Consider the following 20,370-nt stretch of genomic DNA (forward strand, 5'->3'; position numbering starts at 1 on the left):
TCTAACAATCATGTCCACCAGCACCTTCTGTGTAGACCACACACACCAACTGCTCTCTCTTGCAGCAGCTGTCACTGCCAGCTTAACGGACAGAGTCCCATTTTCCCCACCCAATCAAGCCACACACCTAATTCCAACACCTCCTGTACTAGCAAGGTCCCCATGTGACAGGCAATTTCCCACATTTTATACCCACAGCAACTCTAGCAGGGAGGGTGCATCCCTCCTGCTCAGTGCACAGAAGAGGACACTGATGATGGGAAGGGTGAGGTGACTAACCCAAGGTTACCTGGCTAGTAAGGTGTGGACTGGGGTTTCTTTCAACCTAAAAGAAAGGAGGTAAACTAAGGCAAACTCCAGTTACCAGAAAAAGAGTTTATTTGGGAACAGAAGAGAAACTGCAATTCGGGACACACATACTGAAGCAAGCTACAGGTGAGTTCACTGAAGGCTTGGGGTGGGTTGCTCCTTTGGGCAAAGAGTGCAAAAGGGGAAAATCCAATTAGGGACCATGCAGCAAGTGGTTCCAAGATGCGGAGAGATTCCTGGCAGATGCTCACTGGTTGGAGGATAAATTTCAATCTCTCGTAAATCAAGCATTTATGGGAAATCAGTCCCACCATCTTTGTTTTCTGAGGGTGCATGCGCAAGAGATTCTCCATTTCACATCCTTCTGTTCCATTTTAGATTAAAATCCTTTCACATTCCCCCCTTTTGATTAAACTCTTTCACAAAAAGCACTGCTCGTCAGTCTTACTGTGTGGGTATCTCACTTAGTCAGAGGCACCATTAGCTGCACATGGATTACGGGTCCCTCGGAGCTGAGGAGGACCATCCCCAGAGGTCTCATCCCACGGAAGAGGAAAACAGCAAGCAGATACTTGGCCTCATTTGAACAAAACAATTGAGAAATGGGGAACCTCAGTTATGTTCCTCTGACGTGGTCAGTTCAGTTTCCATGGTCAGCTGACCTTCAGGATAAGCCTTTATTTTGTAGTTACACACAGGAAAAAGAACTTTATTTTTTTGTACATACATCTATTTGCCTGCTGATACAAATCAGCAGAAATTTAACCATGTGGATTATACCCATGGCCAGAAGTCCAATTATAGCTACTGACTAGAATAAACTTCTCAACCTGTTTCCCCAGCTGCCTATATTTAATAGGTCAAAAACGGTCCAGGTCCCAGGGGTATGGCCTATTTCAGTTAATAGTTTGATACTATCTTTCATTATTTTTATTATTTTTTTAAATTAATTTATTTTTGGCTGCGTTGGGTCTTCATTGCTGCACGCGGGCTTTCTCTAGCTGTGGCGAGCAGGGTCTACTCTTTGCTGCAGAGCACAAGCTCCAGGCGCGCGGGCTTCAATAGTTGTGGCACGTGGGCTTAGTTGCTCCATGGCATGTGGGATCTTCCCGGACCAGGGCTCGAAACCGTGTCCCCTGCATTGGCAGGCAGACTCTTAACCACTGAGCCACCAGGGAAGCCCTCTTTCACTGCTTCCAGTTCTTGTGTTACTTTTCCCGATTTGTTAACATAAAAACAGCATTCTTGGGACTCCCCTGGTTAAGAACCAGGGGAGTCCCAAGACTTCTGAGCCTGCGCTCTAGAGCCACAACTACTGAGCCTGCGCTCTAGAGCCCGCAAGCCACAACTACTGAGCCCGTGTGCCACACTACTGAAGCCCACGCACCTAGAGCCCGTGCTCCGCAACAAGAGAAGCCACCGCCATGAGAAGCCCATGCACCGCAACGAAGGGTAGCCCCTGCTCGCCGCAACTAGAGAAAGCCTGCGTGCAGCAATGAAGACCCAACGCAGCCAAAAATAAATAAATAAATAAAATTTAAAAAACCAAAAAAACCCAAAAAAACCCCAGCATTCTTCCTCAAGCAGGGCACAGGTTTCCCCATGCTATGCAGTGTGGACGTTTAGGGCTCTGCAGTTTTGTAAGACAACTTCTGCTAGGCTGTCTATTTGGGTTTGTTGATATTCAAAAGCTCTGACACAAGAATTAAAGGTAGCAGCTGTGAATTTGAAGAGATTCTTAACTGCCTTTTCAAGTTCTGCTACTCCAACCCAAGGGAAAAAGTCCAAAGGGCAAATCCCTTTCTATCTACTATGAGCGTATCTGTAGGCATCCACCCAAAATTGTATCCATCCCAGCTACGATGTGCTCTCTCAAGATGGTAGAAGAAAGAACCCAGATTGGGCCCAAGGGCGATGGAAGGCAGGGCTTTCCCAACTTCAGCATCAGGAGTGAGGACAATGGCTCCAAGCGTACTTCCCATTTAGGGCAAGTGTGGAGTATGCATTTCTTCCACACAGAAAGAAATAACCAGTGTTTTCTAAAGACAGGGTATATTCTTTTCTTGGAATAAAAGACATCTCATGATCAAAATCAGTCATTTATACACAACGCATGATAAGTGGTTCTGTTTAGCACAGTGAGGATAGTTAGGGGAATATCTTAAATTTCAATATATTTGGAGTAACAGGTGAGTTTGATTACTGTGGGTGAGGTTGTGATGGAGGCTGGGGATTTTCCAGGGACAAGCTAGGGTGAATTAGTTCCTACCACTCAAGAGATTTCTGATCAGTTCCCCATAAGGCACCACTGAAGGAAGCACATCAGCTTTCCATTCCCTGTATCATTAAAATTTTCATTACGCCACCAAAGAGATACATACTGGAGGAGACGTCAGTCTCCTAGATTCCAGTGGGGAATGAACCCAGGACCATCTGAGACACATACAAGCGTTACAAGGGTGCAGGAGGTAGCCTAGAGATTCACCAGTCCCATTAATGCTTCTGGAACACTGGAAAGGTTTTGGGTAAGAGTCCAGACTTAAGTGAGTGGGATTCCTTTAGGGGTGGGGCACCCAATGGAATGCTGTAATGTCAGATGCCAATTTATGTATAGCCGCAAAGATGCCAAAGGAAAACCCTGTATCTCTGCCAGACACGTTTCACCACCCTTCTAAGGATAACGGCCAGGCCTCCAGTTCAGGTTCATCATCACCAGCAATCAGTAAGGTTGGTGGAATGAGAGTTCTTGTAAGGTGGGAGCAAAGGGGTGCATTACAGCCAAACTAGAGGGCGGCAAGGAGGCCAAAGAAACGACAATTACAACTTTAGCAGCATGACTTGGCCGAGTGATACAGAATGGGCTGAAACAGGAGGTTTCATGGGCCTGGGCCGGATATCTCTGATCTCTGGAAAGCTGTCTGCTTCAGTCCTTAGAAATTCTTAGCTTTCAGTCTTGAGTTGGGCTGCAGGTCCACTCAGGTTTGGGGTCCTTTTTAAGATGGGACACATGAATCCAGGAGTCTAACTCTGGGAGCTTCGTGGCACAGGGATTAGTCAGTAACACCTGGTAGAGGTCCTTCCAGTGGGGGAGGAGGGAGTCTTTATGCACAGGTCTCTTCCAGTAGTTGAAGTCTCCAGGCTGTAAACTGACATCTTCATCTCCGGGGAGCACACTGTAGAAAGACTGCTCTACTACAGCACGATTATTCTCCATGGATTTTAGACCCCTGCAAATGTGAAGTATGTGCCCTTTTATTAGTTGGGTCAAAGAAAGCAGAGGCTAAATGCTCTGGTCATCCGTGACTATTTCAAAGGGTGAGAATTTATGAATCCCAAATGTAGATCTAAGATTCAGAAGAACCAGAGCACTACTTTTGGCCAGTGTATTTGGAGGGTTTCAACTAACTTAGCCAACCAGCTCTTTACAATTACATTTGCATGAACCAGTCCTGAAGACTGATGATGATAAGCCTGATGGAAACCATCCAGTGAAGTAGGTCCCCTGGAGTTCCAGGGGCGGGAGAGGTCCTCAAGTGGGAATGATCTTTTCTACAAAGACTTTAGCTATGGAAGAGGGAGTCACCACTCTACATGGAAACGCTTGAGTCCGACATGAAAACTGTCACTAGAGCATATTTATACCCATGAGTGGGGGCAACTGTATGAAATCCACCTGTCAGAGCGTTAGCAGTCTGGTGAGTTAAAATGTCCTGAGGCAGTGCAAACAGGCTTCCTTGGGATCAGTTTCTGACAAGTACAACAAGCAAGACAAGCGCTTTTTGTGGTCTTGCTGATGTTTCTCTATCAACATTGATTTATGAAGGTCACCATTTTCTCAGTGGATCAATGGTTTAATTCATGTACAGTGGTCAATAAGGGAAGTTTTAGATTTCTTGGCAGAACCAGCTTATTACGAGGTTCAAACCAGAGCCCCTTTTCTTCCTGGGTCCAGCAGCCAGCCTTTCAGATTTCCAGTTGTGCTTTTCTCTTTCAGAGGCTGTTATCCTCCCCTGGCTAGTTCCCTTAGGTCTTTGCAGGGGGAAGAGCCTTTTGGACCATGACGAAGGTTTGGTCTATGGGTATCATATAGGAAGTGTTTTTTTGCAGAGGTATCAGTGAGGTGGTTTCCTCTGGCTTCCAGTGAATCAGACTTGCAATGCCCAGGCCCTTTAATGATAGCTAGAGCTGCCGGCAGCAGTATGGTGTCCAACAGACTTTGGGCATAAGGGCCATTCTTAATTTTATCTCCACTGGGAGTAAGGAAACCTTGTTGTTTCCATAACATTCCAAAGTACTGCACCACTCTACAAAGGCATACTATCAGTAAAGAGGTGTGCTGTCTTGCCTTTGACTAAAATGCATGTTTGAGAGAGGGTATACAAGCAGACCTCCAAGGTACTACAGGTTTGGTTCCAGACTACTGCAGTAAAGCGAGTATTGCAGTAAAGCAAGTCACATGAACTTTCTGGTTTCCCAGTGCATGTAAATGTTTACATTATACGGTAGTTTGTTGAGTGTGCGATAGCATTATATCTTAAAGTACAATGTACATACCTTAATTTAAAAATACTTTATTGCTAAAAAATGGTAACCATCATCTGAGTCTTCAGCAAGCTGTAGTAACATCAAAGATCACTGATCACAGATCACTATAACAAATACAATACTGTAAGAATTACCAAAATGTCACAGACACATGAAGTGAGCAAATGCTGTTGGAAAAATGGCGCTGACTGACGCTGACACAGGGTTGTCACAAACCTTCAATTTACAAAAAACACAATATCTGCGAAGCACAACAAAATAAGGTATGCCTGTATAATTCAGCTTGTTGAGCTGAAGCAGTCAAAGTTAGGGCTGCAACCTCAATAATCTCACATACCCAGCACAAAATTTACCATTTTCGGGCTTCCCTGGTGGCGCAGTGGTTAAGAATCTGCCTGCCAATGCAGGGGACACGGGTTCGAGCCCTGGTCTGGGAAGATCCCACATGCCACGGAGCAACTAAGCCCGTGAGCCACAACTACTGAGCCTGCGCGTCTGGAGCCTGTGCTCCGCAACGGGAGAGGCCGCGACAGTGAGAGGCCCGCGCACCGCAATGAAGAGTGGCCCCCGCTTGCCACAGCTGGAGAAAGCCCTCACACAGAAACGAAGACCCAACACAGCCAAATAAATAAATAAATAAATAAATAAATAAATAAATAAATTTATATAAAAAAAATTTTTACCATTTTCATTTTTCAGATGAGAGCCATTAGTAAACCACGTAAGATCAGGATTCATCACGGAGGTTTCTTGTAAATAGTCGTGAGGTGTCATCATGACACCATCAAAGTCAGAGTCAGGGGGAATTTTATCAGTGGAGGAGGGAAGACAGGCTGCAGGGTTGAGACTGTTACACTGAATGGGAGTGATGCGGGCGCAGCGAGTAAGAAGACTTCAAAGGGGGTAAAATGGCTTGCTGAAAGGAGTTGAGTGTGGTGTGAACTCAAGAGAGCCTCAACGGTGTGAGGTGCAAAGATGGTAGCCTTTACTAAGAGGGCAGCAGCAGGCATAGCTCTAAGCCATGCCATATGCTCAGGCCAAGGATCTAACTGTTGGCTGTAGTGACCCAGGGATCAGTGATAGCCCCATGTTTTGGGGTAAATATCCCGAGGGCACTCCCTTCCTTCTCATATACAATAAGGAAAAGGGTAGCTGATAATTTGGGTATTCAAGGGTCAGTGGATTTATTAAACTTTCCTTCAAAGGCTAAACGATCTTGGATATCCCAAACAATGAGATCAGGTTTGCTGTTCTTTAGAAAGGCATATAGGGCAACTTCCCTGGTGGTCCAGTGGTTAAGACTCCAGGCTCCCACTGCAGGGGGCCCGGGTTCAATCCCTGGTCGGGGAACTAAGATCCCATGTGCCGTGTGGCACAGCCAACAACAAAAGGGGGCATATGGGGGGCAGAATCATTAAAGAGAAGTTTGGAATCCAGTTGCAACAATAACCAGCTGGCCCAAGAAAACCCCGTAACTGACATTTGGTTTGGGGGTTTGGAGAGTTTAAAATGCCTCGAAGCCTATCGGGATCTAGGTGTAGTCTCTGTTCTGAGATTAAATGTCCTAGATATCAAACATGAGTTTGGACAAATTGCAGTCTTTCCTTCAAGACCTTATATCCCTTAATGGGTAAGATTTTTAACAGGTGAACAACGTCTTTGTGGAAATTCTGGGAGGGCGAGCAAAGAAGCAAATCATCTACATATTACAGTAAGGTGGTGCCTCCAGAAAATTCTGCATCATTTAAGTCAGCCTTTAAAATCTGCCAGAAGAGGAAGCTCAGTAAAGCCCTGACGCATGACTGTCCAGGTATATTGTTGTCCTTCCCAGGTAAAGACAAAAAGATATTGACTATTTACCAACAGGAATACTAAAAAAACATACTGCCTAAGTCAACCACAGTGAAAAAGCTGCTTCCAGTAGAGATGAACACCGACAGCACGTGGGGATTACAGGTGACAGGGTGGCAAGGAATTACAATGCTGTTTATTGCCAAAGGTCCTGCACAAATCTCCCTCCTTGGCTGTTGGGTTTTTTACAGGTAAGACAGGGCTATTACAAGGACTAGTGCAAGGGACAAAGAGTCCTTGGGCCTTACAGTCTTCTATGATAGAACTTATGTCCTGGAAGACTTCTTTATTTATAGGGCATTGTACGTCTTAATAGGAGAAGCACTATGAATTCTGCCTATGTCTGTTGAGGATTCTGCCCAAAGAGTTGGGGGGAGGGGTACCTGGTTAATAGTGGGGTAAGTCCAAAGCTTGGTCTTCTTAGCTTTGCAATGTAATAAAGGCAAAAAGGGGTTTAATCTTCCTAAGTGTTGATTTGAACTGAAGGAATACTTCTCCCTTTTGAGGGAAAAAGTGGCGGCATGCTATTTCTCCAGGAAATCTCATCCTAATACATGTATGGGAGCCAAACTGCTGAGGAGAAATGGGTGTTTGTTTTGCAAAGGCCCCAGACAAAAAGGTATGGGCTGGGAAACAGGGACACGTTGCAGTGTGAGGGCCCCACTACTGGAACGTATGTAATACTGTGAGAAAGGAATTGTTTCACTGTAGTTAGGCTGGGTGCTGACAGAGCAGCCCCTGTGCCAATTAATACTGTAAGGAATTTGTCTCTGATCTGGAAAAGAGTCTTCCCCAAGCTATTTAATGGACGGACAGGGAACAGTCCCTGTGTGCCCTCTGAGTCACACCCTTGGGGTGGGTTTGTCTGTTGGTTCTTGGAGGGTTGCAAGTGTTTGGATTTCAATTTATAGCAAGCCTTTTTCCAACGGCCAGATTTGCTTTGAGTCTCCATCTGCGGGAGTTGTCTTTCTTTTGGTGTCATCTTCTGGGGTACGAGCCAATTGAGTGGCCAAAGTGACAAGATCAGGGTAGACACTGTCTCCCATTCTATACAGGTTCTTTTGACTAACAAGGTAAGTCCTTGGTTAGGTCATTTACAAACATGGAATTAAAAGCCACCTGGGTGGATTGAGCATCTGTGGGAAGGCTGAAATTTTCCTTGAGAACAATCTGGAGCCTGCTCTAACAGCTATGGACACACACAGCAGGCTTTTGGGGGCATGCCTGAATCTTACTCCAGTCCACGGACTTGGGGAAGGCTCTAGGGATGGCTTCACGCAGGCTTTTGGCTGTACAGCCAGCCTGATCACATAAAAGGGCTGGTGGTTGGTTTTGTTTAAGCCTACGAGATTGGACTTCCCTGGTGGCACAGTGGTTGGGAATCCGCCTGCCAATGCAGGGGACACAGGTTCGAGCCCTGGTCCGGGAAGATCCCACATGCCGTGGAGCAACTAAGCCCGTGCACCACAACTACTGAGCCCGTGCTCCAGAGCCCGCAAGCCACGACTACTGAAGACCGCGCACCTAGAGGCGTGCTCTGCAACAAGAGAAGCCACCGCAAGGGAGACCCAACACAGCCAAAAATAAATTAAAAAAAAAAAAGAATCTGCCTGCCAATGCAGGGGACTCGGGTTCGATTCCTGGTCTGGGAAGATCCCACATGCCACGGAGCAACTAAGCCCGTGCACCACAACTACTGAGCCTGCAATCCACAACTACTGAAGCCCGCACTCTGTAACAAGAGAAGCCACCGCAATGAAAAGCGCGCACACCGCAACAGAGAGTAGCCCCCGCTCACAGCAATGAAGACCCAACACAGCCAAAAATTAATTAATTAAAAATAAATAAATAAATCAAAATTTAAATTGGGGGGTCAGGGGGAAAGCCTAAGAGATGGTTCAGGGTTTTCTCAACTGGTTGTTTTAGTCCAGTGCTGGGCTTGACTTATCTTAGACAAGCATGTGGACTGTTTGATAGAGACTGGAGGGACCAAGCTGGTAAATCAGGATTACAATACTGAATTCCTCACCAAATCTATGAGGATCCAAGTTACTCTGGGAAAGTCCTTATAGCCTTAAGCCTTTTTTTTTTTTTTTTTTAAAGATATCCTTGATGTGGACCATTTTTAAAGTCTTCACTGAATTTGCTACAATACTGCTCCTGTCTTATGCTTTTTGGTTTTTTGGCCACGAGGCAGGTAGGATCTTAGCTCCCCGACCAGGGGTAGAACTCGTGCCCCCTCTGCATGAAGGTGAAGTCTTAACCATTGGACCACCAGGGAAGTCCCTAGCCCTAAGCTTGACCTTTGTGCATGGGGTACAGGAAGTTTGCTATGGTTTAGCAGGATCCTCAGAAGGTCTAATTTTGAAAGGGAAGTTTTACAGGGCTTGGCAGGTGATGTTTCAGTGACAGGAAAGAAAGGAAGTTCAGAGAGAGGGGAGGGATAAGGAGGCAGCAAAGAGAGAGATACAAAGGAGATGGAGCAGTAAGGGTAGGAGGGACCTCAGCTCACACCAAGAAAGAGGCCAATGACATTTTAGAAATCCACCTTTAGCTGCTTATTTGCTTCAATTTGGAAATGGTATTTGGTAAGGAGGCAATTTTATAATCCTGAACCCATTTAGAAGCCTCCAGATAACAATTAAAATAACTACCCTATGTGGATGGTTTAATCTGGTAACCATGGTCTTCTAACTTGGTTCGGAGAAAAACAAGTTTGGGGACATCAAAGGTTCCTTGTAATGGCCGATGGAGTTCTAAGTTATCCTTAGTAAGGCTGGTCCATTTAGTCAAAAATGTCTATGAGGAAAGATAACAATAAAACACATCAGATGGGACTTCCCTGGTGGCGCAGTGGTTAAGAGTTCACCTGCCAACGCAGGGGGCACGGGATCGATCCCTAGTCTGGGAAGATCCCACATGCCGTGGAGCAACTAAGCCCGTGTGCCACAACTACTGAGCCTGCACTCTAGAGCCCGCAAGCCCCAACTACTGAGCCCACGTGCCACAACTACTGAAGCCCGCGCGCCCTAGAGCCCGTGCTCTGTAACAAGAGAAGCCACCGCACTTCAATGAAGAGTAGCCCCCGCTCACCGCAACTAGAGAAAGCCCACGCGCAGCAACGAAGACCCAATGCAGCCCAAAATTAATTAATTAATTAAATAAAAAAACACCTCAGAGGGACTCCCCTGGTGGCGCAGTGTTTAAAACTCCGCACTCCCAATGCAGGGGGCCCAGGTTCGATCCCTGGTCAGGGAACTAGATCCCACATGCATGCCACTACTAAGAGTTTGCATGCCACAACTAAGGAGCCCGCCTGCCGCAACTAAGACCCAGTGCAACCAAATAAATAAATAAATAAATATTTAAAACAAAAACACATCAGAGTTCCCAAAGGGAGCCACCTTTAGAACATTTAGATGACTGGTATCCCAGTGTTGGATTCAGAACAAAAGAGTACTCGCCAGAAGGACAATCTGTCCCTATCCAGATCCCAAATAAAGCCGGAGAGCTCAACCAAAACAAGGGAGCTTGAGATCCAAGAAGAGACTTGCCTAACCAAGCTACGGCAACTTGCGAAAGTGAAGAGCACAAAGGGCTCAAGTGTGGGTACCTTGCTCAACTCTGGGGGTTGCCGCGCCTTGGTGGGTATCGCCTTTGGATCCCACTTCTGACACCACGTAATAGCAACCTAAAAGAAAGAAGGTAAACTAAGGCAAGCTCAAGTTACCAGAAACCGAGTTTATTTGGGAATAGCAGAAGAACTGCAATTTGGGACACGTTAAACTGCAGTGAGCGACAGGTGAGCCTGAAGGTTTAGGGCAGGTTGCTTTTACAGGCAAAGAGTGCAAAAGGGGAAAATCCAGTTAGGAGCCACGCAGCAAGTTCACTGACTTGAAGATGGAGAGAGATTCTTGGCAGACACTCACTGGTTAGAGGATAAGTCTCAATCTTCTGTAAAGCAGGCAATTTTGGGAAATCAGTCTCACAGTCTTCAACTTTCATCTTCCTGAGGGTGCATGCATGAGAGCTACCCGTTCATATCCTTTGGTTCCATTTTAAATTAAAATCCTTTCACATTTCAGATCCAGACCCTCTTGACCTTTCCCTACCACCACCAACCACTTCACTTCCTGCCGCCACTTCCACCTGCTCAATTCAAAATTACTGTTGCTGTTGCTGGAATAGATGACAATCAACGGCTCAGTCAGGGTCAGGATCCTGCAGTTCAGCAGCATTCCCAAGAAACCCACTGTCTAGAAGTAGAGTGTGAAAGCACTCCTTCTATTCTGTTCACTATGTAGCAGTCTCAGGGACCAAAACAGCATCTGACATAATAAATACCTGGTGAACAAATAAACACTCTATTGCAAAATAGAGGCCAAAGAGGTTCACTTTCCCAAAGAATGACACCACTCCAATTTAAAAGATCCCATCAATACAATGATCCTATTTTCAGTGACATGATGACAAAGCAATTAAGTTAAACCCAACAAAACATTCTCCCCGCCCCCAAAAGGAGCTAAATCAAGGAAAGAAAAACAAACAAAATAACAATAGAGTTTAAACAATAGAAAAGAAAATACTTTGAAATCAAAACAACAACACAAACCCAGAACTCAACGTTTGAAACAAAGCACACACACTATAAACAATATGGTTTTGATTCGGGTTTGAATCCCATCTCTATCATTTCCTAGCTGTGTAACCTCGGTTTCAACATCCATAAACTAGAAAGGACCTACCTGAGAGGCTGCTGTGAAGATGGAATTAAACACAGGAAGTGCCCAGTACACGATCTACTCCAGGTCTCTCTCCACTTTTATAACCACAATATGCTTACAAATGATCCTATCTATTGCTTGATATGAAACCAACAAATCGAGTTAGTTTAAACATTGCTACCCTTATCTAAGAAAAAATAATGTAGAGTGGTGACATATCACAAACAAGCTGGAGTTCAGTTACTCAAGTTCCACACCACAATTTATTTGCTTTTGTTTAACAATCACTATCTAACAAAACTTTCTTAAAATAGAAAATTATAAGGAATTACCAAATTTGCAGATTTGAGAAATATAATCATCCATTTGTTTTAAATGTTGGCATACTGAGTTTAATATTAACTTTATGAAACCACAGTCCCAAGCCTCATCAAAAGGGTCTCTTACTTCTAAAAGGCAATCAAGTTGAAATATGAAAGGAATACCAGGCAAAAGAACATTCTAAAATTTCTAAAGAATACAGCTGTTCAGTTTCCCTGCCAGGGTCAAAACTTTGAGCTTATAATTCTAAATCTGGATTGACATGCAAATTTCCATGATTACACAAATGAAAGTTTTGCTTTTATTTATATAAGCTACCTCACAATCCGACTTATGGATTAATTTATTTTTACCCCAAACAAAAAAATTTTCCTAAGGGAAAAAAAATTTATTTTTGTAGTAAGTTATCCAATATAACTTTAAATTCTTAATTTTTAACTGAAAACATTTAGCCTACAGTTAGAGAGTAATCCTATAATTTCAAATCGGGCCACTCTCAAGAGGCAAAGAAGGTGTAAATTGGGGAACATGGTCGCCCTTCACATAACCAAAAATTTTAATACATTTATTACCTGTCTTAAGTCAGAGGTCCTCAATATCTTCCCATGAGATAACTGAATGATTAAAATGAACTTAACAGAAACACGTTGGTTACATTTAAGACTTTAGAATTTCAATATAGGCTATAATTCTTATTACATTAGGGTGGCAGTTAAATGAACCCCACAGCATAATCACTTGGTTCACATGAAAGTCGGAGGGCTGGCAATCCCACTGCGGAGTCTGATCAGTCCCAGGGTACAGGTCCCAATCCTCCAGGAGTACCAGCCCATACTCTGGCTTAGGACACATCAGAAGGGACAAACAAGCCATTCATCTGCTCTAAGAAGGAATCAGGATATCCCCACAGGACATCCCAATGTCTCTACCCACAAAACCTGGCCACTATACAAAGCCCTAATCAGGAGATTCTTTATCCAGTCTGTCACTGCATTCCTTAGTATTGGGAGTTAACTGCGTTGGATTCAATATGCCAGCAGGTAAGTGAAAAACATATCTGAAATAAACAACCAGATAACTTATGTAAATAGCTGAAATAATGGAAAATGTCCTTGTAAATCAACAAACCCTTCAATATACTTGTAATCTCTCAGCAGTTAAAAAAAAAAAAAAGCATCCAGATTCTAAACTCAAACAAGTGGTCTTAGAATTATGTTCTAACTGATTTCAATCATGTGTAATGATTGATAATCTAATATATATGCACTTTTTCTTTTGCCATGATCGAAAAATCTATTTTAAATATCACATATATTACATGCTTACAGATGAACTAAGATTGGCAAATAGTTAAGTATTGCTGCTAAATGTTAGGTACATATAGGGGAATCACTACTTCTACATATGTTTGAAACTTTTTATTGTCATGTTTTTGAAAAAAGAATGGATGAATGATCCATCTCTGGCCTCCCACTGAAGAGTAAGTTCCATGAAGGCAGAGATCTATCTACTTGCTCAACGCAGCAGTCCCTGGGCCCAGCACAGGACTAGGCAAGAGACAGTGGCCAAGCAATCTGCTTCACCCATTCGGTCACCACTGCTGAGTGATGATCTGCTCGTGTGTCACCTGTATACAGCATGGTGGTGTCAGGGACCCTACGCACACCTTAGCCGCTCCTAAGCAGGTTCTGAAGACACAGGAAGTCACATCTGCTTAGAAGATCTAATAGCCATGAGACAACGGTGGACTGTTTTTTCAGAAGCTTGCTAGAGACCAAGCCCTCAGTTTTGAGGAAGAAAGTAAAAAAGTTTCCCTTCTTTAACCAAGACAGTATATTTTTACTCAAGGCACACTGGTGCTTCATCGCTATAGCTCCAATTTCCTCCTCCACTCTCTTGTCCTTAATTCGTTAGTATATGACTGAATGAGTCAAATATTTGAAGGTTTTTCTTAATCCAAGGTCTTGTCACCTTGTCAGTAAGGCTTTACCCTCTCCACCCTATTTAAAACCCAAATCCTTATTCCTTCTCTCTACTCTTGTTTTCAAAAGCACCTACCACTGTCTAACTTTTTTGTCTGTCTCCCACTGTGGAAATACTTGAGGGCAAGGTCTTTTATCTGTTTTGTTCAGTGCAATAAAATACCCCAGTGCCTAGAACTGTGCCTAGCAGAGAGAAGGCATTCGTGGATGAACAGACGCCAAGCACTGAAAGCTACTTTGGATAACTGGGTAAACAAGTAACGTTTTAAATTACAATACTTATACCCTTTGCACGTATTTAAATTGTATAGTCGATCTTTCTACCACACCACACAACTATTACACAGAAATCATCTTATCTTGTTTTTGAACAGGCTTTTTGGGATAATAATAAAATGCACAGTACATACACTAAAAAAAAAAAAAAAAAAAAAGTCCCACAGGCTCAGAATGGAAGCACCTTTAATAACAGCTGACAGTATACTTTTAAGAGGAAATTTAAGGCTACACAGTGAGTGGTCAAGATCAAAAGGTAAAGTTCATTAAGTGATCTTTTGTAGTTTTCTTACTACAGAAATACACTGCCTCTCCTGTTACTAAATACTCATGAAATTTAAAATTCAGTGGCAAACAGTGTAAAGCAACCCTGCTTTCTCTGAAGAGGGCAGGGTAGAAAACCAATGGCTGTCAAACGAAAACAAACCTACGTCGTCTGTTTTGAAAATTCCGTAACAGTCAAACACAAAATTCTTCACTACCCATTAATAAGGGTTGTGCTCAAGGAAAAACCTCACAATTGCAGTTTAGGAAGGCAAGTATTCACTGAACTAGGAGAAACTGTGCAAATTAAGCTAAGGCTGGAGGAGAGCAATTTCCTGCAATAATTCCGCACCAGCTACTTTCTACTTCTGAAATCATCCCAGTGGTAGAATAGTCAAACTAAGTAATATGAGCCTTTTACTTTGGATGCCTGAACACCTTTCCCTCTAAAAAACAAAAAAGCACTCCTTAGACAGCAGTCCCAGACCAATCTCCCGACACGCTCCTCAATGCTGCCTTGACTATTCAAAATGCCATCACTGGGAGCACGGGTTCTGAGCAGTAATGGTTCTTCCCTGTTTCATACTGGTTGATGGCCCTTAGGGCTTTGGGAATTTAAACCACCCTTGGCCCACAGATACTATTTATCAAAAACAAAACAAAACAAAAACACAACAAACAAACAAAAAACCCCCCTGGGTTCTCCAGTGAAACTTTAGGAAGTACACAACATGAGCTTATCAGAACAGTTTTAAACCATTTTAAAACTGTGGACAATGAGCAAAAAAAGAAAAGCAACTCTGAAAATAAGTAATTCTCGGAGCTCTCATTATCCCACATACGCATTTACATGTGAGGTCACCTCCTCCTGATGCTAGAAGACTATCAACTACTGAAAGAAAAAAGGAAAAGATTTCAATCTGAACCCTAGCTGGTCAGAGAACTGCAGATACAGGCAATTAATATGCTCTCAATATCAAGAGGCTGGTCAAAATCCTGACAGGTTAACGGAAATATTTTAACTAAAGATTCAAGAATGAATTCAGACTGTCATGTACTGATGAACACATCCCAACTCTAAGTACTCAATTTCTAAAAAATTATGAACTATCTCATACAGATTAAAATCTCTCAACTCAGAATATCATAGAAGGGTCTGATAATCTAAATGGTCAATTCACAAAACTACAACGTCTGTACACTTTTAGAGGACAACTACCCTAAAACATATGTATCCGTTCCAGAATTCAGTTTACTGAGACTATCAAGCCAAGTGATAAAATCAGCTACTGCAAAAAATTCAATCAATTTCTCCAATCTCTATTCTATATAGTATTTTCAAAAATAATGCAAAAGTCACAGAAGCATTTAGATGTTATTTTATAATACTGAGGCACAAATAACCGCAGACATTCTGAATTAGTAACATGGGTCAACCAGGAATAAAAAAAGACTGTAAATGTATGTGTAATAACAGGTATTTAAGACAGCACTACAGTGTTGAAATTATTTATATAATTATAATTATTTTGAGAATAACTACTCTCATCATACCACGAGAAGAGGCCTCAAACTTCTGGTGAAAGTGTTCCTAAGTAAACTTGAAAAGGTCACAATTCCTATACCTATTTTATCTATAAAACTAATCCCCTTTGTCACTATAGTTCTATAAGAAATTAAGTTTTGTAATGGTATTTTTATTGACCAAAAGTCTTATCTTCAATCCTTCCAAATCTCAGAATAGAATACTTACCTTCAAAAGATGAAAGAAAAAAATTTCCTTGTCACAAAACAAAACAAAAAAAAGCAGCTAATAAATTGAGAAATTCATTTTCTGGGGTTTCTTTTTCCTGTCAACTCTTACCTTAACAAGTTAACCACTAATAGATAACGCTCATTTTTAAGCCATCTCCCTCTACTTTAGTCACTCATTTAACCTTTTAAACATATCCCTACTCTATCACCACCTTTCTTTCTCGGAAGGTCATTTTACATTTGCGTATCATTTATCCCTCTAGCTATTGTTAATCACCGTCCGAAATCATTTCCAGATTCTACTATGGGAAGCATTTAGCATTCTGTGGAATCACAGAATTCTGAGCTGGAAATGATCAACCAGCATCAATGATGCTCGAAAACTAGACTTCAGTGAGGCTCAGTGCAATAATTAAAACAATTTCTTACTAAAACTTTTCATCCCTTCTACAGAAACAGTAAAGCTGGGCAAAATTAAAAGTGCCTGCATTTTAATCCAAGTTATGTCACCTTGCACACACCACTTTACTTAAACCTTCCAGGGCCTCAAGTTTCCTGAGTGGTTAAACGGGAAAACAACAGTGCTTATCGCATAAGTTATTAGACTATTATGAAATGAGTCAACACAGGCAGAGATTATCGGAGTCCCTGGTGTGCAGGACAGCTATTAATCACTTAGAGATACAGTTACTTCTACAAGAAAGCAGTAACTTTTGAAAAGACAATTTTTAAGTTCAACAACTCACTCTGAGAATTTTCACAAGCCTATTTTTATACTTTACAGCGACATGCAAGTAAAACAGAGGGGGCATGTGAACCAAAGCCCTGCTGGCAGGTGAGTGCAGGAGCATCCCCGCCAGGAACCCGACACAGCCTTCTTCGAGGCCCAAAGGCTTCTTGCAGGACTCGGCTTAGATAGACCGGGGGTAACTGCGGACGGTGGGAAGTCTGATCACTAACAGAAAGCATTCGGAAAACACAGGATCGGGGGGCAGGCGGGAGGAGGGGAGTGGCCCAGCAGTCAGATAGAAACACACCGATGTGACTGCTGTCACCACCTCCGGACTAAGACGCGCAGGGCAACGTCCCATCCGTGACACTCACAGACTTTTCGGACGGCCCCACTTCCCCGGCCGCAGGATGACGTTAAGCAGTAAAGTAGCGCAGACTCGGCGGCCACCCTGCCGGGCACTCCGGGCCCGTCCGGCTCCCGGCGCGTCCGTTACCGGCTGCGGGCGCACGTCGCCGCCCGTCCCCGACAACACCCAGGACCGCGCAAGGTCCTGGTGTCGCCCCGGCACACGCGGCAGCCTCACCCACCCGCCGGACGCGGGACTGGAGCCCGCTGCAGCCGCGGCTAACGGTCACTCAGCCCTGGGAAGGCTCCGGTTCCGAAAACAAAAGGCCCCTGGGCGGCTCCGCGTTCGCCTGGGTCCTCGCGGCCCGACCCATGGCCTTAACCTTCCCGGGGACGCAGCGGAGCCGGCGGGCGGGAGCCGCGCGGGAACAAAGCTCTCCTGACCTTCAGGCCGCCGCGGGAGGGGCGGAGCGCGACACCTGCCGCCGCCGCCCGGGCCCCGCCCGGCTCCCCGCGGGCCCCGGTCCCACCCGCGTCGCCCGCTCCCGCCCGCCTGCTCCCCGCCGCCGCTCCGGGCGCTCCGGGCCCGGCCCCGCCCCTGCCGCCGCGGCCTCCCGAGATGGCGGCCCCGGGCCTTCTCCGCGGCTCCCACCACCCCGGCCCCGGCCCCGGCCCCGGCCCCGGCCCCCGCCCCGCCGGCCGCCACTAACGCCGTTACCCGGCCGAGCCTCGCGTCCGCACCAGACTCCTCCTGCGGCAGTGGCGGCAGCCGTCTGGGTTTCGCTCGCTCCGGGACTGCGCCGCCGTGGCCGCCAACAACGCCGCCTCCCATTGGCTGAGTCCCCTGGCCCCGCCCTCCGCGAGCAAAGCGGGCTACGATTGGGAGGGCGCGGCGCAAGTCAACTACGCTTCGGCGCCGCCGGTGACGGCCAATCGGAGGCCGCCCAGGAGGCGCCGCGCTGAGGGGGGCCGAGACCCGCGGGCCGGATGCAAATAGGGATGTGTGACGTCAGCGTGGCGCGCGCCCGCGTTCCTTCCGCCCCTTTAAGGGGCGGGGGCGCGCGGAGGTCACGTGGGGGGTGCCTGCTGCAGCCTATTCTCGTGTTCTCCTCGGGTACATCCCTTTTCCGGCCCCACACTCATCCCGGTCTGCGCAGCCCATTCCCCATCCCAACCGCCCACCCCGACCGCTCACCCCAGCTCGGGCGCAGTCCACCCCCCGGCCTGTGCAGCCCCCCTTCCCCACCCCCCGTGGGACTGGGCGCTGTCTCGGGGCCCACCCACCTCCCGCGACCCCTGCCTACCTCCCCCCAATTGAGTTCCAGCCCCAGGGACGCGCGCGCTGACCCCGCCGACCTCCGCGACCCCATGGCCCGGGCTTCCCCCCCTCAAATCCCCGGGCTCGTGCTGCCTGCTGGGCTTGGCGCGTGGGGTCCCCTCTTCCTCCCCCACCCTATCCCGCGCACTCACGGGCCCTCCCGGGGCAGCGCCCAGGCCCGCGTCCCCAGCGTCTCAGCCCGGCTCGGGCCTAGCAGACCCACCGGCCAGAAGGAAGCGCCGGGCCGCTGGGGCCGGGGTACCGACCCCGGCCTCCCCACGTTACAGTTCCTGGAAAAGCGTTAATCTGAAAACCGCTTGAATAAGACGACAGTTCGGTGGAAACCCACATCCGCCAGGCCCGGGCTTCTGAGAGTCTGTGTTTCTGGGCGCTATCTTCCGTTGAGGGGTCTTTGATTATTTTTTGTCCGTTTCTTCAGAAACTTTCCTTTCTTTGAGCGGGGTCGCTTCTGAAACCCGTTCTAACTTTTCAGCAAGTTTGAAGGGGGCGGGGGGAGGAGTTTGAAAGCATCCAGAGGCTCCTGTTGGAGGGGCTGTTAAGGACTTAACGTAAGCTAACCGCCGCAGGGTGGCCAGCGGGTGCCCCGGTGTAACCCACATGGCGGGGACCAGCCTCTGCCCCGCATCTGTACTGAGAGGGCGTGTGTGAGATCCCTGCTTGCCTTACTTGGATTTTCTGACTTTTCTGTAGTGACCTTGTTTTGCTTTTGCTGAGGACGGGGCAGAGCTGGGGGAGGAGGCATAAACTACGAAAGAAAGGAGCACCAGCGTTTTCAAGTTTGGAGGTCTGTCCTCCTCCTGTTTAATAAAGGCTCATATCCACGAGGCCACTGTATCTGGCCCTGCCTGGATGTTCGGGGTTGAAGCAGGTGGTGCACTGCACCAGCGCCAGGTGGCCACTGGGCCTGGCCCTTGGTGGAACGGCTGTAGTGGAGCGGCCTTTCCCCGGGTCACTTTAGTGAGTTGGTGGGAAGGTGGGCGACATTGTCCACAGCCTTTCTGTCTGCAACAGGACTGAGAATGCTGTTTTAATTTCCTGTGGTTGCCACAACAAAGGGACACAAGCCGTGGGGCTTAGAAAGTACAACAGCATTGTGTTTTCTCACCTTTCTAGAGGCTGGAAGGCAGAAATCATAGGCGTTACAGGGCTGGGCTCCCTTCAAAGTCTCCAGGGGAGGGTCCTTCCTGCCTCTTTCAGCTTCTGGGAGCTCTGGGCTGTCTTGGGCTTGTGGCTGCATCACATGGCCGCCTTCTCTGTGTCTCTGTGGGTCCTTCCCCCCCCCCCCGCCCCCGCCACCCCGCGCCGGTCAAGCCACAGCAGGAGTTTAATTGCTAAAGGATTGATGAAGTGACATTTTCCAATAAGGGAGACGAAGATCATTTTATATATTTTTTTTAAATTATTGGCTGCGTTGGGTCTTCATTGCTGCGCGTGGGCTTTCTCTAGTTGCGGTGAGCGGGGGCTACTCTTCTTTGCGGTGCGTGGACTTCTCATTGCGGTGGCTTCTCGTTGCGGAGCTCGGGCTCTAGGCACGCGGGCTTAGTTGCTCCGCAACGTGTGGGATCTTCCGGGCCCAGGGATTGAACCCGTGTCCCCTGTATTGTCAGGCGGATTCTCAACCACTGCACCACCAGGGAAGTCCCTGTATATCATTTTGAAAAATATTATAAAATCAGAATTACATTCAGGGCTCATGGGAAAGAATCGAGAAGTATTATCAGGAATCTTTTAAAAAGCACAAAATATTTAACATGTGACCAAACAGCTCAAAATATCCCTACTCAAGTTCAGAAATACAATTATGTATTAGGAAAACATTACTCTCATTTTAGCCCGTTATAACAGGGTTAGTTGTTAATTAGTTCTGTGCTCCAAAAATGAATATCTGAAACGCTAATTACTATGCTTACAAGCTAAGCGAAGGAG

General features: G+C 46.2%; 1 protein-coding gene across 8 annotated transcripts in view; it reads right to left on the reverse strand.

The window, feature by feature from the left end:
* NAP1L4 (nucleosome assembly protein 1 like 4) overlaps positions 1-17,924 on the reverse strand; it is a 79,763-nt gene extending 61,839 nt beyond the window's left edge. For 2 of the 8 annotated variants that reach the window (XM_057552097.1, XM_057552096.1), the window contains exon 1: positions 10,319-10,338. The gene's annotated coding sequence lies outside the window, so the exon portion shown is untranslated. Of the gene's footprint in view, positions 1-10,318; positions 10,347-17,131; positions 17,644-17,815 lie in introns of those variants that run through there. The other 6 variants (XM_007171141.2, XM_007171142.2, XM_057552099.1 and 3 more) reach the window with 6 other exon arrangements.
* Between the last annotated feature and the right edge of the window lie 2,446 nt (positions 17,925-20,370).

This window comes from Balaenoptera acutorostrata, chromosome 9 (assembly GCF_949987535.1).
Source record: "Balaenoptera acutorostrata chromosome 9, mBalAcu1.1, whole genome shotgun sequence".
Lineage (NCBI taxonomy): Eukaryota > Metazoa > Chordata > Mammalia > Artiodactyla > Balaenopteridae > Balaenoptera > Balaenoptera acutorostrata.